At 46.0% G+C, this 16,679-nt stretch overlaps 1 long non-coding RNA gene across 1 annotated transcript in view; it reads right to left on the bottom strand.

Annotated features, from left to right (window-relative positions):
- The window catches only part of LOC122483870, a 45,180-nt gene continuing 28,501 nt past the window's right edge, over nucleotides 1-16,679 (bottom strand). The window contains exon 2 of the long non-coding RNA XR_006297486.1: nucleotides 1-452. This is a non-coding gene — a long non-coding RNA (uncharacterized LOC122483870). The remainder of the gene's footprint in view (nucleotides 453-16,679) is intronic.

The raw sequence follows: 16,679 nt of genomic DNA, 5'->3' as shown, positions 1-16,679 counted from the left end.
TATATTTAAAAATAATAATAACATATATTCACAAAACTCATATAGTCCGACCATCTCAGTGGCGAAGGTACAGGCAGAGGCGGGAGCGTTTTGCCCAAGATTACATGACTACCCTATGGCAGACCAAGGCTGTCATCGGGCCCTCTGGTTACCTGCGTCCTGCTCTTTGGAACTTGTTTTGTACAAGACCTGGCCTAGTAATTACAGTTGAATGTTCTTGGTTGCTCATCATTTCATTTGTTTTTCCGACTGAGATTTTTCTCTCAAGATATGTAATATATCAGCTCAGGCCGCCATATCAAAACATCACAGGCCCAGTGGCTTAAACAGCAGAAATGCATTTTCTCACAGTTCCGGAGACTGAATGTCTAAGATCAGGGTGTCACCACGGTGGGATTTCTTCCTGGCTTGCAGATGGGACTGCCTTCTGGCTGTGTCTTACATGGTATTTCCTGGGTGCAGAGGGAGAGAGGGAGTTCAAGCTCTCTGGCATCTCTTCTTACAAGGGCACTAATCCCATCAGACCAGGGCCCCACCCTCATAACCTAATGACCTCCCAAAGACCTCATTACAAAAACCATAACATTGGGTGTCTGGGCTTCAACATATGACTTGGGGTGGGGGACACACACATTAAGTCTATCACACAGACATAGCCCTCCCAGATACGGGACATAATTACGACTCCTTTCTCCATCTTGGACATTTTTTTCCCCCTGAACTTTATTTAACTAACAACTCTTTACTGAGCACTTACCGTGTTCTAAGATCTTAGGATACATCGGTGAACGAAAGGACAAAGACCCCTATCCTCATGATTCCTTTTTAATGTTTGCGGGCCCCGGGGCTTAGTCCTTGGTTCCCTTTCTCTTGGGTTAATCCACTTTCATTCTCTTGGTGATCTCATCCAGCTTCACAGCTGGCTGTAGACAACATGTGTAAGACAAAGACTCCTACCTTTCGATTTGCAACCCCATCTCTCCCAACTCCACTGCCCACCCAGCACTCCCGCTTGGTTGACTAATATCTGTAGTGGGTGGTATGGGATGCAGGCTGGATTTTTCCCCTTCAGGTCCAAGGTACTCATTCCCAAAGCCGTAGGGGGTGTTGCCTGCTCACAGCCGACCTCTCCCAGGGACTGCCTTTGGCTGAAGGGAGCTGCGTCACCCAATCGAGTGACTGAGGTAGCCGACCAAGGCTCAGTCCTCTCGCTTCAATTCAAGACAACTTTAAGAAGTCATTCCAGGGACCCCGGGGGGCTCAGTCGGTTAAGTGTCCAGCTCTTGATTTCGGCTCGGGTCAAGACCTCACGGTTTGTAAGATCAAGCCCCGCGTTGGCCTCGCTGAGCATGGAGACTGCTTAAGACTCTCTTTCTCTCTCTCTTCCTCTGCGCCTTCTCCCCTGCCCGCACACACATTTTCTCTCTCTCAAAATCATTCCAGTTCAGGTACGTGGTATGGGGCCATTGAGATGGCAGATAAGTTCTCCTCTGTCCTATCTGGAAGGATGACAGGAAGTTGTCCACATTCACAAGGGATGAACAACAGCATCCATTATGGTCTAGCCCCAGGGCTATGTTAACTCTCTTTCCTCTGTCACAAAACCGACTGAAGGGACTTGGACCGCCTGGACATTCTGCAGAATATCTTGTTGATCCACTATGTCAATGAACGAAAGTGGAAAGTGGATTGGAGTCTTGATGAGACATGTTTGTTTCAAAAGAGGGAAAATAAATCCTATGAAGAGTCAAAGGCCCTGTTAAAAACGCATGACCACGCCTCACACAGATGTTTATAGCGACGTATTTCATAATTGCCCAAATTTGGAAGCAACCAGGATGTCTTTCGGTAGGGTGAATGGATGCATAAACATCCAGGTGATGGACTATTCCTCAGTGCTAAAAAGAAATGAGGTATTAAGCCATGAAAAGACACAGAGGAAGCTTAAATGCACTAAGTGAAGGAAGCCAACCTGAAAAGGCTCCGTACTGTACGATCCCAGCTACCTGACATCTGGAAAAGGCAAAAGTATGGAGATGGTGAAAAGATCAGTGGTTTCCAGGGCTTGGTGGGAAGGGAGGGATGAACAGGTGGAGCACAGAGGATTTTTAGGGTGGAGAAACTACTCTGTATGATACTATAATGGTAGAGACATGTCATTATACATTTGTCCAAACCCATAGAATGTTCCACGCCAGAAGTGGACCCTAATGCAAACCATGGACTTTGGGTGATTATCATATGTCAACACAGGATCCTCAATTGTAACAAATGTACCACTCTGGTGGGGGCTGTTGATAATGGGAGAGGCTGTACATGTGTAGGTCAGGGGGTACGTGGGAAATTGCTGTACTTTCTGCTCAGTGTTGCTGTGAACTTAAAACTTCTCTGAAAAGTAAAGTCTATTTTTAAAAAAGAGTCAAAGGCCCACCACATCAGTGAAATTTTTAGGGGTCTTGGAGCATTTAGGACATCCTTTTTTTAAAAAAATATTTTTTAAATGTTTATTTTTGAGAGAGAGGGAATAAGCAGGGGAGGAGCAGAGAGAGGGGGACAGAAGATCTGAAGTGGGCTCCGCGCTGACAGCAGAGAGCCCGATGCAGGGCTTGAACCCACGAACTGTGAGATCATGACCTTGGCCAAAGACGACTGAGCCACCCAGGCGCCCCAGGACATCCTTTTCAAAGTAAAAGACAAAGTAAAAGATAAATTGCATTTCTCACCACAAAGCAGGAAGCATAATGCCTGGCAGGACTCTTACGGTTCCAGAAGCTGCATATCCTATACTTGGGAATACTACTCTGACCCATTTGCTGTGCGGCATAGAAGGATGGCTAGGTTTAAGTGGGGTTCAGTAGAGGGAAAGTTTTCTGCAACAGGTCCAGGCTGAAATGCAGGAAGCCCTACCACTTGGGTCATAAAAACAGGCAGATCTCTACCATAATATCTGTGCTCTCAAAAGATATGTGGAGCTTATATCAAATCCCAAAAGGAGAGCCACATCATAAACTCCAGAGCTCTGAAACAAGGCCAAGCCATCTGCAGCAGAGAATTTGAAAACCGGCTCCTGGCATGCTTTGATTTTTGGTAGAGATGGAGTAACTGACCATGGGATATCAAATAATCATGTGGCCAGACTGCCCATCATGAGCTGGCTCCTGTCAGGGCTACTGGGTCAAGGTCATGTGGGTCCAGGAGCAATGCACTATAAGACAGACCAGAAGGTGCAAGTAAGCTGAAGGAGTCAATTGCCCAGATTTCCATGTCATCTGGGACTATGGTACCAGTATCTCTCCTCAGTCCTTTATGACCAGCTGATGGAGAAGGAAAATGGCCAACTTGGTTCACATATAGGTCAGCTTGGTATGTGCGTGCAAAGCAAAAATGGACTTGTGATGTACAACTGCTCCAGACAGTGGTTAGGGGGAAATCCTCCCAATGGGCAGAACCTCGTGTTGTGTGGAAAGAGAAGTGGCCTTGGTTAAGAATGTACATAAACTCATGGACAGTGGCCAATGGCTTGGCTAGTTGGTCACAGGGTCTGGAGGGGTAGAAATATTGGAAGATCAGGGACAAAGAGGCATGTGGGAAATCCCGTGGTAGTCAGTAAAAAGTGTGAGTATCTTGGTATCGCATGTTATCCCCTACCAGAGAGCATCTACTATGGAAGAGGCACCAAGCACTCATGTGGTCAGAGCCACCCAGTCAGTTCATGTCAGCCGGCCCCTGTCATCAGCCATTCCGGTACTGAGATGTTGCCCTTGAACGGAGTAGCCATGGTGGCCAAGATTACATGGGAGTTCAACAGTGTGGGTCCCCTCTTACCCTCTAATGTCACTGTTGACTATTCAACCTGGCAGCAGAGACACCAGTGTGTTAGAGCCAGCCTACGAAGCTTTGGGACAGTTGACTGTCCACCTTTCAGGAGTTTTGTGCGACAGTTGACATCATGTTGGTAGCGTGGAATTGGCCATGGTGGGAATACTTACAACAAAGAAATCAGCAGATGCTACAAGTCAGGTTCCCACGCCCCCCCCCCCCCACGGCCCCTACTCAGATTTTTAAATGTTTACCCAGCATACTAGTCAACAGAGACCAAGGCTGAGCCCCTGATACAGTACCATCCCTTGAGGACACCAACCAGCCCCTTGATAGCAAGTTGATTACATTGAACTTCTTTCACCTTGAAATGGGCAGCAATTTATCTTGACTGAAATTGACACATACATCAGGGCCTTTTCTGCCAACAGGGCCTCACCCAACAATACTATCTGAGGGCTTACAGGTTCAACTCACTACCCCAAGACCCCACACTATCTAGCATGGGACTAAGGAACATACACTAGAGCAAAGGGGGTGTAGCAGTGGGGACATGACCAGAGAATCCACTGGCCCGATCACATAGGGCAACACCTAGAAGCTGGTAGAGTGATGGAACAGTTTTCTGAAGGTACAGCTGAGTTATCACCTTGTAGGCAATACCCTACAAAGATGGGGTGCCATTCTCCAAGATGCGACATACACCCTAAATCAATACCCTTTATAAGGTACTGTGTTCCCAACAGGCAGAATACACGGGTCCAAGAATCAAGAATTAGAAGTATGAGAGGCCTTGTTTACCATCAATCCCGGTGACCCAACTTGGGGAATTCGTGGGTCCAAATCCTGGAACTCTGAGCAATACGGGTTTAGAAGTTCTGGTTCCCGGAAGGAGAACACTTACTAGAAGACTCAGCAAGAGTCCCATTAAATTGCAAGCTATGGTTTGTTCCTGACCACTTTGGGATCCAATAGAGAAGCAAAAAAATAAGTCACCATCCCAACAGGGCTAATTGCCCCCATTCATCACAAGGAGATAGAACACTTTGCCCAACTTCCTGTGTCAGCTTCACTGAGCTAAAATTTACAAACGATAAAGTTCACTACTTTTTAGTGAATAATTGTATGGTTTGAGGAATATAGATAATAATGTAACCACCACCACGATCATAGTACAAAACATTTCCACATCTTGCCAAAAAGTTTCCGCGTGCCCCTTTGGGGCCAAATCTCTCCTCCTTCCCCTTGGCCCCTGGCAACCACTATGTACTTTCTAGCACTATTGTTGTGCCTTTCCTAGGATTTCCTGTACAAGGAATCATACAGTATGTAGTATTTTGTGTCTGACTTCTTTCATTTAGCGTAAAGCTTTCTTTTTTTTTTTAATTTTCTTTTTTCAACGTTTATTTATTTATTTATTTATTTATTTTTGGGACAGAGAGAGACAGAGCATGAACGGGGGAGGGGCAGAGAGAGAGGGAGACACAGAATCGGAAACAGGCTCCAGGCTCTGAGCCATCAGCCCAGAGCCTGATGCGGGGCTTGAACTCACGGACCGCGAGATCGTGACCTGGCTGAAGTCGGACGCTTAACCGACTGCGCCACCCAGGCGCCCCAGCATAAAGCTTTCAAGATTCATCCATACTGTTGCTTCTGGCAGTAGTCTGTTCCTTCTGGCTGCTGAGCAGTATTCCATTGTTATCGACTGGCTACACCTCACTTAGTTTCTCCATTCACCAGGCACCAGACATTTGGGCTGTTTTCAGTTTGGGGCTATTATCAATAACACCACGGGGCGCCTGGGTGACTCGGTTAAGCATCAGACTTTTTTTTTGAAAAAAATTTTTTTTCTTTTTAATCTTTATTTGTTTTTGAGAGAGAGAGACAGAGAGAGAATCCAAAGCAGGCTCCAGGCTCTGAGCTGTCAGCACAGAGCCTAATGCGAGGCTCGAACTCACGAACCTTGAGGTCATGACCTAAACCAAAGACAGACACTTAACCGACTGAACCACCCAGGTGCCCCAAAACATTTTTATTTTAAATGAAGTCTAATTTGTTCACTGTTTTCTTTTAAATAGAAAGAAAGTAGTCATCTAGAGTAGTCAAAAAATCTTTTCCTAACTTATCACTAGGATTTTCTCCTGTGTTGGTTCTTGATTTTTACTGTTTTAGCTCTTACATTTAGGTTTATGATTCTTTTCATTTTTGTTTTTGATTTTGTTTTTAGATGGGAAGCATTTCCTCATCTCCTATTTTCTGGAAGATTTTGTGTAGAATTGACAATATTTTCTCCTTAGATATTAGGTAGAATTTAATAGTGAAGCCATTTGGGCCTAGAGTTTGTTTTATTTTGTTTTTTGGGGGGCTTTTTTGTGGGAAAGCTTTAAAACAAACAAACAAAACAAAAAACTAAACAGAAATCCATACTTTATTCAGAGTTCCTTAGTGCTTTTTTTAAAAAAAATTTTTAATGTTTATATATTCTTGAGAGAGACAGAGCATGAGCAGGGGAGGGGCAGAGAGAGAGACACACACACAGAATCCGAAGCAGGCTCCAGGCTCCGAGCTGTCAGCACAGAGCCCGACACAGGGCTCGAACCCACAAACTGAGAGATTATGACCCCAGCCGAAGTCGACACTTAACCGACTGAGCCACCCAGGTGCCCCAGAATTCCTTGGTTTTAACCTACTTCCCCTTTTCTGTGCGAGATTCTTATCCAGGACACCACACTATATTTGCTCGTCATGGCTCCCAAAGCTCTTCTGTGATAGTTTCGCAGACTTTTCTTGTTTTTGATGACTTTGACAGTTTTGAGAGGAACTGGTCAGATAGTTTGTAGACTGTCCCTCAACTGGGATTTATCGGATGTTCTTCTCATGATTAGACTGGGGTTATGGATTTTTAGGGAGGTAGACCACATATAAACCAGCTCTGGCAGTAATTATCCATGATTTACATTCCCCTAATAAAAAGATAAAGGCTCAGAACGGGGTAAAAATGAGAGTCAAACTATCGGTTGCTTACAGGAGACTCACCTAAAACAAAATGATCCCAAAAGGTTAAATTAAAAATTAATGGGATGGTTGGGGCGCCTGGGTGGCTCAGTTGGTTAAGCCTCCAATTTCATCTTAGGTCACGATCTCGCAGTTCCTGAGTTCGAGCCCTGCATTGGGCTCACTGATATCAGTGTGGAGCCTGCTTCAGATCCCATCTCCTTCTCTCTCTGCCCCTCCCCGCTTGTACTGCCTCTCTCAAAAATAAATATCTGCCTCTGCCCCTCCCCCGTTCATGCTCTGTCTCTCTCTGTCCCAAAAATAAATAAACGTTGAAAAAAAAATTAAAAAAAAAAAAAAAAAAGGGCGCCTGGGTGGCGCAGTCGGTGAAGCGTCCGACTTCAGCCAGGTCACGATCTCGCGGTCCGGGAGTTCGAGCCCCGCGTCAGGCTCTGGGCTGATGGCTCGGAGCCTGGAGCCTGTCTCTGATTCTGTGTCTCCCTCTGCCTCTGCCCCTCCCCCGTTCATGCTCTGTCTCTCTCTGTCCCAAAAATAAATAAACGTTGAAAAAAAAAATTAAAAAAAAAAAAAACATTAAAAAAAAATTAGCGAGATGGCAAATGCAAAATGAAAACAGCAATTTTAATACCAAAGCAGAAACTTTCATTCAATGTCAGAGACTCTGTCTTTTTAGGATGTACTGAAAACTCACCTCTCTGCCCCTCAGAGCTTTTGGGGGAGGGAAGGATCTGGGGGGAGCCTGATGGAAAGACTCCAGGCCAGACTGCCGGGGACCCAGCTCACCAAAGTGGCTAGGACAGATGGTGTCCTTCCCATGCCCCTGGGCCACAGATGATTGTGTTGGCATCTTACCACTTCGGGAAGATCCCCTCCCATCCTTCTCTGTGGCTTCAAATCACTTCTGTCGATCCAGAGAGAATCAGCTGAGGAAGGAAGAGACTCAGTGAGGAGGCCTTGTCAGGCCTGGCTCACCATGTCCCTTCTTCCCTCTAGGACTCCGTTTCCTTAACTGCAAAAGGAGTTTGGATTTTCTGACCTCCAAGCTTCACGTTGGCACCAACTGTCAAGGTTGCTCCTGTTCGATTTCTTTCCCCTCTTTTATTGTTGTGGTTGTTGAAATATCTGTCCCATCAGTGTTACTGATCATGTGCCAAACCTACCAGCCATGGGAGGTGTGGGCAGCCCGAGTCTCTGCCTCAGGAACACTGTGAGCTCATGCTGCCCATCTGGTCAGCAGAGGGCACTGTAGGTGATGCCCCAGAGGGCTGCCCCTGCCCATCCTGTTCTCCCAGGGGAGGAAGGTGCACCCAGAGCAGAGGGCTGGGGTGTCCTCTCTTGACGCTGTCCCTCACACGAGAGCCCCTTCTAACTCTGGCCTTCCCCTGACTTCCTAGACCAAGGGGCTCAACCATTTTAGCCCTCAGTTTTCTCTGAAAAATAACCCCTTCTTGTCCCTACCTTAGTTATACAGATAAAGAAAATGCCAGGTAAAGTTACTTGGGCTCCCTCTCTCTCTCTCTTCCTCCCCCACTCATGCTCTGTCTCTCTCTCTCAAAAAATAAATGAACATTAACACAAAAGTTAAAAAAAATATGTTAGCAAAGAAAACCCTTCTGTAACTACGACCAATATTATGAATTTGAAGCAAATACTTCCTCTTTCTACTTGTAAGTAGCTACTGAGGGATGGGAAAGTTAACCATCTTGCCTGAGGTCTTGCACGGCAAATTAGAATTAAAAAATTAAAAAAACAACAACTACAGCTCTTCCTACTCCTTAGTATATGTTCCATCCACTTAAACACTGTCACCTCTCACTGTTCATGTTTATTTAGGTGTGCAATAACAATCTTGGGTTTTTTTATCGGTAAGAGATACATACCAAAATATTTACATTGGATGACATTTCATGATGTTTGGGATTTGTTTCAGAATACTGTGGAGACATATGTAGGATGAAACAAAGCTGGCTGTAGGGTGAAATTGTTGATGGTGGGGAGAAGTCCCCTAGGGTTCATTCATTATCTTATTGTCTCTACTATTGTATAGGCTTAAAATTTTTTGTCATCAACAATAAGGTCAACTATTCTTTCCCTCTTCCACACACTAATCTCTGACGCCTTTCCCTCCCTCCTACACATTTGATCACATTTTCTGATAACATCTAATCTCAGTCTGTAATCTAAGCACTGGGGGGGGGGGGCGGGTCATGAAAGGGCAAAGGGAAGGACAGCAGGACAGGGAGGAAGGCCAGGTAACACCCATCACCTCTTGAGTCTTGGGAGAATGAAAACAATCCCGCCTAAGTGAGGGTTCATTATGTTATTTTCCCCAGGCAAGGTAAAAGGCAGGGGAGGGGCTCCTCAGGGCTTTTGAGCACAGGTTGGGGTTTAATTGTACTTGGGAACTTTGCTACTGGGACCTCGCCCTGGTGACTGATCTTGCCCTGATGACTGCCAATCTACTGAGGAGAACTTGTCTAGCCAAGTCCAAGGAAAGCAAACTCACCGTCTGTGTACTCACCCCTAAAAACGTTCAAAGACTCCGAAGGAAATAGCACAAAAGGCACATTGGCGTTTGTCCCATCTGCAAAAACTGTGAACTCCAGTGAGACTTAGAAAGAAGACAAATGTGTGTCAAGAGAAGAAAAGAAAAAATGAAATATGGTGAAACTCTTGCCAGACAGAAGGAGAGGTTGCCAAGACGCTGCTAGGTAGGGCTGAGCAAGAACAGCAGGTTCTAGATCAAGCGTAAGAGAACCAAAGAGCTGCCCACAAAAAGATTTCCAACTTTGGTAAGGAAAAGTGTAAGTAAGGTTAACTGACTGACATCCAACAAGTTTACAGGTAAAAATATGTTACAATTAATATCCTTAGTAGAGAGTTCTTATAAATGAATGAAAAAAAAAAGACTATTGTCCCAATAGAAAAATGGGCAATGGATATGAACAGGTAATTCGAGAAATAAAAATCATCAATGACACAGGAAGAGATACTCAACCTCATTAGTAATCAAAGAAAGGCAATATAAAATAGCAACAAGAAATATTTTTGGTCAATCGTACTGACAAAGATCTCAAAAACTGATAATATTTGAAGTTTGTGAATGTCATTACCAATAAATTGCCCTTAGATTTTATTCTAAGGGCACAAGGCTGTCTGTCTTGTTATCAGAGCACAATTGGAAATACCCAAAGGTCCTCAAAGGGAACTGGTCAACCTCCTGCTTTCTATTTGGTCCTTTCCATAAAATACAAACATGCTGACATCTTTCGTGTCTGTAACCTGCCCCCTCACTCCACGCCCCCAAGAGAAGTCCTGTTGCCTTCACTTCACCAACAAACTTTCCAAAGGGTCCTCTGCGTTTTTCTCCACTTCTTACCTCCCAGCTCTCTACACCTGTGTCCATCTGTACGCCGCTGCCGCTCTAAGACCATTGGTGGTTCCGTTGAGAAATGTAATGGACTGTTCCCAGCCTCTTGAAAGTGTCTTATACTGTTGCCCACTTTCTGCTTTTGGAAATGTGCTGTTGCCCTGGCTGCCATGACCCTGGGCTCCTCTGCTTTTCCTCCTTCCACCCCAACTGCGCCTTCTCGGCCTCCTCTGCCAGCTCCCCTTCCTCAGCCCAGAGCCGCACTGTGGACCTTCCTCAGGACTTCGGCTTCTCACTCTCCATGGTCTCCCTTGGGCAGCTCAGCTTGTCCTTGGCTTTCCTCACCTCTGGCCTCTAACCAGACCTCTCTCTCCAGCTGCTGACCGGACACCCTTGCCTGGGTGTCAGCAGGTTTCTTAGACTCAAGAATAGCCAGACCTAAACTCATCATAGTCCCTCTGCCTGCTTCTGCACCCCTGGTGTCCTTCTGTTGGCCAAAGGCACCACCGTTTGCCCAAGACAAAAAGTCACTGTTGGCTTCTCTCTGCCTTGCCATGTTCAGTCAACAGTGAGGCCTGTTCATGTCATCGCACTCCTCCCCTGTCATCCTATCCAGACCACCAGCCATTCTCACGCTGCAGCCAGAGGGGTCCTCTGGGACAGGTCCAAGCATGCCCTTCTGCTACTTAAAATTGTTCCTGATTTCTCATTTCCATTAGAAAAAAGTCCAAATCTCCAGCCTGAGCTTACAAACCAGGACAAGACTAGCTTCTTTCTTATCGCTCCCATCTTGCCTCTGGCTGTTTTTACTGAGTGTCTTGTCCCAGCGTGGGCAACTTTCCTTCCCAAGTTCTTAGATATCCTCCCCTTCTCCCACCCACCTGGTGCTGTGTGCCTTCCTTCACAGCCTTCTTGCTTCTGTTCCTCACAGAAGAGGGATCTCATTACACAAACCTGCAAGGGAAACTACTAGAACAAATGTCAAGGTTGACCTATCCCTGGATGACTTTTCTCCACAAGTCCACTGACAGGGAAGATGAGGAGATGAGGACTTTTCTCCACAAGTCCATTGACAGGAAAGAGGGAGAGGGGAGGGGGAAGGGGAGAGGGAGGGGAGGAGGAGGGGGAGAGGGAAGGGAGGAGGAGCGGGAGAGGAAGGAACAAGTTCTCCTCACTAGCAGAAGGTCTAGAGCCATTTTTTCACACAAGTGGGCAAACCAAGGCCCATTGGTCATCAGGGATCCTGGCTCCCCTTTCCTCCTTTCCTTCCAGAGGTGGTCTCCAGAGATTGGCCAAAGGTTTGGGAAGGGTCTCCATAGTCACTGATGACATCCACCCTCAGCATTCATTCTGTAATGCAAAAAAGCCTTTCAGGAAGACTAATGACCATGCCTTATGGGTCATGGCTCACCTGCCAGAAAATAGTGAGGAGGTTATTATTGAATTTTGACAAGCTTTGAGGGAACTCTAATAAGAGGAGAACTCCAAAACTCCCAGTGGAAATGCTCTGACCCTGGATCCAGCCAAGCCTGCCACCCCCTCCTCCCCCACCCCTACGAAACCCATGCATGTTCTTCTGGAGCCTCTGAAGTCCGGTAAATCATGTCTTCTGAATAAGTCGCAGCTTCCTGAACCCTAAGACTTCCCCAGACCCCAGAAATCCACACGTGGGTCTTCATCGGCACTACAGAAACAGACTCCAGCTGAGCTCAACTCCTGAGCTTCTGCTCTTGGTGAAGCTTGCTTCAAGCAGGTCAAGTGCTGTCTGACCACTGGTCTGGATGCACAAGGCCAGACCGGTCACTGCCATGAGTTCAGGAGACCCATAGTCCCTGGCTCGGCTTGGCCGTGCCCAGAAGGGTCTTGAAGAGTTCTGCATTCACCTTGGGATTCTGGATCTTGTTAAGACTGAGCTGCTAGAAACTTCTGCAAGTTGTTCACTTGCCAAGGGCTCCAGAGCCATCGTCAGTCTGCTCCTCCAGCCAGGGGATCCCAGAACCAGATTGTCCTCAAGCTTCAGGATCTGTGGACAGAGTTCACAGACTACACCCCAGGGGAGCATGGCACCCACTGTGACTGGTAATGATGAATGCTCACTGTGAGTGCCCTGAGAACACGGGAGGGAATTTTCCTACACAGCAGGGAAGGGCGGGGAACCCAGTGACTATCCCGTAGCTATGCCTCTTGGACAGGGGGGTCGGTACCTCTGAGGCTCTGGAGGCCACAGGAGAAGCTTGACCCATGTGCAGGCTTTCTGCTCATTCCTTGCCATTGTAATGCTCTAGGAGAGTCTCAGAGGCAGAGAACTCCAAAGGGTGCTTGCTAATGCTAAAAGGCTATTCCCACGTGCCATTTTAGGGGCTCATGGTTCCCACAGAACTACAACTATAGCCCCTGAGTAACGCCCAGGCTCAATTCCCAATGCATCTCTGGAATTGCAGGAGTAGATCTGTGCCCCCTGTATGCATTAATTCTTGAGTGTCTATAAGCCAAACACACTATTCGATATTGGAAGTAGAGGCTGATGTCTTGAAACATGTTTGAATGTTCCCAAGGCCTCTTGGCTGCTAACGGGAGGACATCAGGGCCAAGTTTAAGCATCCCAGAGCACTCTGCAGAGACCCTGGAGAATGGAGGGATGCCCTTTGGCATTTACCCATGGATCAGCAGCCACAATACCTGAGTTTTTTAAGAAATATTAAGAACTATTCCCCTCCAGATATTTTAATCCTGAATGTGAAGTAGGTATAATCCCCAGCTTGAAGACTGGAGAGATAAAGCAACTAACTCAGAGTCACACAGATAAGTGATAAAGCTGGCTTTAGAACTTGGTCCTATCTGACCCTAAAGCACATGCATGCTCTTTCTTTCATGCCTCAAAGCCCTTCAGGGAAAAATATTCTTAATGCCCACCCTGGTACTTAGAAATCCTGTGCAAGATAAGGTTTCTTTTGGGATCTTGGGATAGGCTGGGGGATGGGGAGTGATTGCTTGCTGGGTATGCAGTTTCCTTTCAGGGTGATGAAAAATTTTGGAACCAGAGGTGATCGTTGCACAACACTGGTAATGTACGAACTGCCACTACATTCTACACTTTAAAGTGGCTCATCTTAAGTTATGTTAATTCTACCTCAATTGAAAAAAGAAATAAAAAAAATAAGAGGTCTACTTTCATAGGCTGGGCATTGTGAGTCCTCCTCCCTTTTTGTCAAGGCACTGACACCACTGCAGCAAGGGATGGAGCTTTCTAGCAGGTAAATCCTGTTAATTTTCCTTAATAATCTGTCTCTGAAAGTTTCTGACTCATCAATCTGAAAACTTGGGCCCTAAGTCTTGGTGCTCTAGAGTATGTGGGGTAGCCCAGCCTCATATCACTGGCCCTACCATTGCTACAAAAAATAAATAAATAAATAAATAAATAAATAAATAAATAAATAAATATTAAAAAAGGAGGAAAAATACTAAGACTCCTCTGGAGAAGTTTGTTTCAAAATATGATGTTTAGGGGCACCTGGGTGGCTCAGTCGGTAAGCGTTTGACTCTTGATTTTGGCTCAGGTCATGGTCTCACGGTTTGTGGCATCAAGCCCACGTCGGGCTCTGCACTGACAGCATGAAGACTTCTTGGGCTTCTCTCTCTCCCTCTCTATCTCTGCCCCTCCCCACCCCTCTCACTCTAGCACACGTGTGCCCTCTCTCCCCAAATAAATAAACATTTAAAAAAGAAAATAAAAGATGATGCTTACATAGGCTCAGGTGATGGAACTCCCTGGATTTTAGTCAGGGCAAGTCAGAAACTCAGATTCCCTTGTGTTATCACAGAGGCAAAGGAACACAAGCCTAAAGTCAAGTGATGGGCTTTGGTTCAGGGCATAATTCCAGGACAGGGCTGCAGAGGAGACCCTTCAGACAGGGATTACCTAAAATGTCATTTTCTGTTGTTTCACCTAAGTAATATAATTGTGTTAAAAAAAAAAAAAAACTTTCATGTGCCCATGGTATCTCATTCCTGGAAACCCACAGCCTCTTGCTGAAATAGGAAAGTGAGCAGAGAATCATGGACAACAAGAGCCGTGTGCCAGGGGGCCAGGCCAAGGCCTCTGAATAGAAGAGTGGAAGCAATACCATGGTTTCTATCCTAAACTCCTCTGGACCAAGTCACAGGAGAGTCCCATGTTGGGTAGGAGGACTGCACAGAGAACTGCAGGGAAATTTCCTCCAGTCTCCGGCTGAGCACTGACCAGAGCACACACGAGAGGAAGACACTTGTCCAGGGAAGGAACAACCAGAAAGCTGTAAGCCAAACAATTCCTGAAGTACACACAGCACTGGGAATGGTTCCAGGAGCTGAAGGGGGAGACCTCATAACACCCAGGGCAGCACCTTAGTAGTGGAAATGAATTAGCCCTAGATTAAAGCCTGCTATGGACCTGCCCCAACAGAGCTTAAAAGCAGGCCTCAAAAGGATCAAATCAATGGGGCATGTGGGTGGTTCAGTCAGCTGGGCATCCAACTCTTGCGATTGGCTCAGGTCATGATCTTACAGTTCGTGAGATCAGCCCCTGGTGTCAGTGCAGAGCCTGCTTGGGATTCTCTCTCTCCCCTTCTCTCTGCCCCTCCCTTGCTTATTCTCTCTCTCTCTCTCTCTCTCTCCCCCACCCACCAAAATAAATAAATAATGTTTATTGTTTATTTATTTTTGAGATAAAGAGAGTGCAAGCAGGGGAGGGGCAGAGAGAGAGGGAGACACAGAATCTGAAGCAGCCTCCAGGCTCCGAACCATCAGCACAGAGCCCAACACAGGGCTCAAACTCATGAACCATGAGATCATGACCTGAGCCGAAGTCAGATGCTTAACCAACTGAGCCACCCAGGTGCCCCAATAAACATTTTTTTTTTAATGGATCAAACTGATACCAGGTAACTACCTGCATGCCAGAGCACAGCTCAGCACTACATAAATGCAATAAAATCCATCATCCATCAGGGTAAACTTGACAATGTCTGGCAGCCAATCAGATATTAATTACTATGCATGCAAAAAAGCAGCAAATATGGCCCATATCCTGGAGGAACACAGGTCCAGTATTGACAGAGATCACGGAATTAGCTGACATGAATAGGAAAAAGCTATCATAAATTCCATATGTTAGAAGCTAGAGGAGAACAGGAACAAGATGAAGAGAGAAATGGAAGACATAAAAAAAAAGACCCATCTAGAGATGACAATGACAATACTTAGGTCAAAAACTACACTAGATAGGATAAACAACTGATTGAACACTGTAGAAGAAAAGATCAGTGACCTTGAAGACACAGCCATAGAAATTGTTCAAAATGAGGAATAGAGAGAAAAAAGACTGACAAAAAATGGGCAGAGCACCTGTGAACTGTGGAAATATCGACCACTCTCACATATGTGTTATTGGAGTTGCTGAAGGAGAGACAGAAAAGGTAGCTGAACACATAGGCCCTTTTCCCAGTGAACACTGGATGATAGTTTTCCATGTACCTTAAAATAGTACCCACATTCCTTATGTTGACCTACAAAATTGTACCCACCTGCCCTGCTCACCACTCCAATGTTAGCTCCACCAACCTCTCCTTCACCCACTTCCCTCCAGCCATGCTGGACTACTTAGCTCTTCAGACTTTCTCCCAGCCTGGGCTTTTCCACTTGTTGTTCCCTCCACCCAGAAGGCTCTCCCCACTCCCAACTGACTCCCACCTCTCCTTTGGATCTTATCTGAGCATCACATCCTCAGAGAAATCCTCCCTGACTTCCCAACCAGGCACAGTCCCCTAAGCACCCTTAGCACGCACACTGCTCCTTGGCAGCAATTTGTACACTTAAGATGAATCAGTTATGACTTTAATGTCTTTTTCCTTAGAGTGTTGCTTGTCACAACATTCCAAATGCTCAGGCTAGTGCCCCTCAGCTGGAAAGTGGAGAGATGAGGGTTTGCTGCTGCATTCGTCTTGCTCTCAAACTGTCTCTGTTGTGACAAGCAATTGCCAGGCTTGATTGCTGCCTCCTTGACATAGAATAACTATCTCAACTTAGTCCATGGTTGCCCCTCTAATATCTACCAGCAAGTACCCATCTTTTCTATGAGTAAAATGGGCCAGGATAGCCCTTGGAGAGGGCCAGAGACACCCTTGGATTAGTCAGAACTCTCTGAAGAAACAGAATAGGATGAGCGTATATACACATACATAGAAAGAGATTATTTAAAAGAATGGTCTCATATGATAATGGAGGCTGGCAACTCTAAAATCTGCAGGGTGGGCAGGCTGGAGGCCCACAGAAGAGCCGATGATGCAGTTCAGGTCTGAATGGCCCCTTTTGCTTGAGGGAAGTCAGTCTTTTGTTTTATTAAGACCTTCGACTGATTGGATGAGGCCCACCCAGATTATGGAGGGCAATGTGCCTCACTTCAAGTTCACTGATTTAAATGTTAATCTCATGCTCAAAA

Source organism: Prionailurus bengalensis, chromosome D1 (assembly GCF_016509475.1).
Source record: "Prionailurus bengalensis isolate Pbe53 chromosome D1, Fcat_Pben_1.1_paternal_pri, whole genome shotgun sequence".
In the NCBI taxonomy this organism is placed as follows: domain Eukaryota; kingdom Metazoa; phylum Chordata; class Mammalia; order Carnivora; family Felidae; genus Prionailurus; species Prionailurus bengalensis.
The sequence above is the reverse complement of the archived record's forward strand: the minus strand, read 5'-3'. Positions and strand labels throughout refer to the sequence as shown.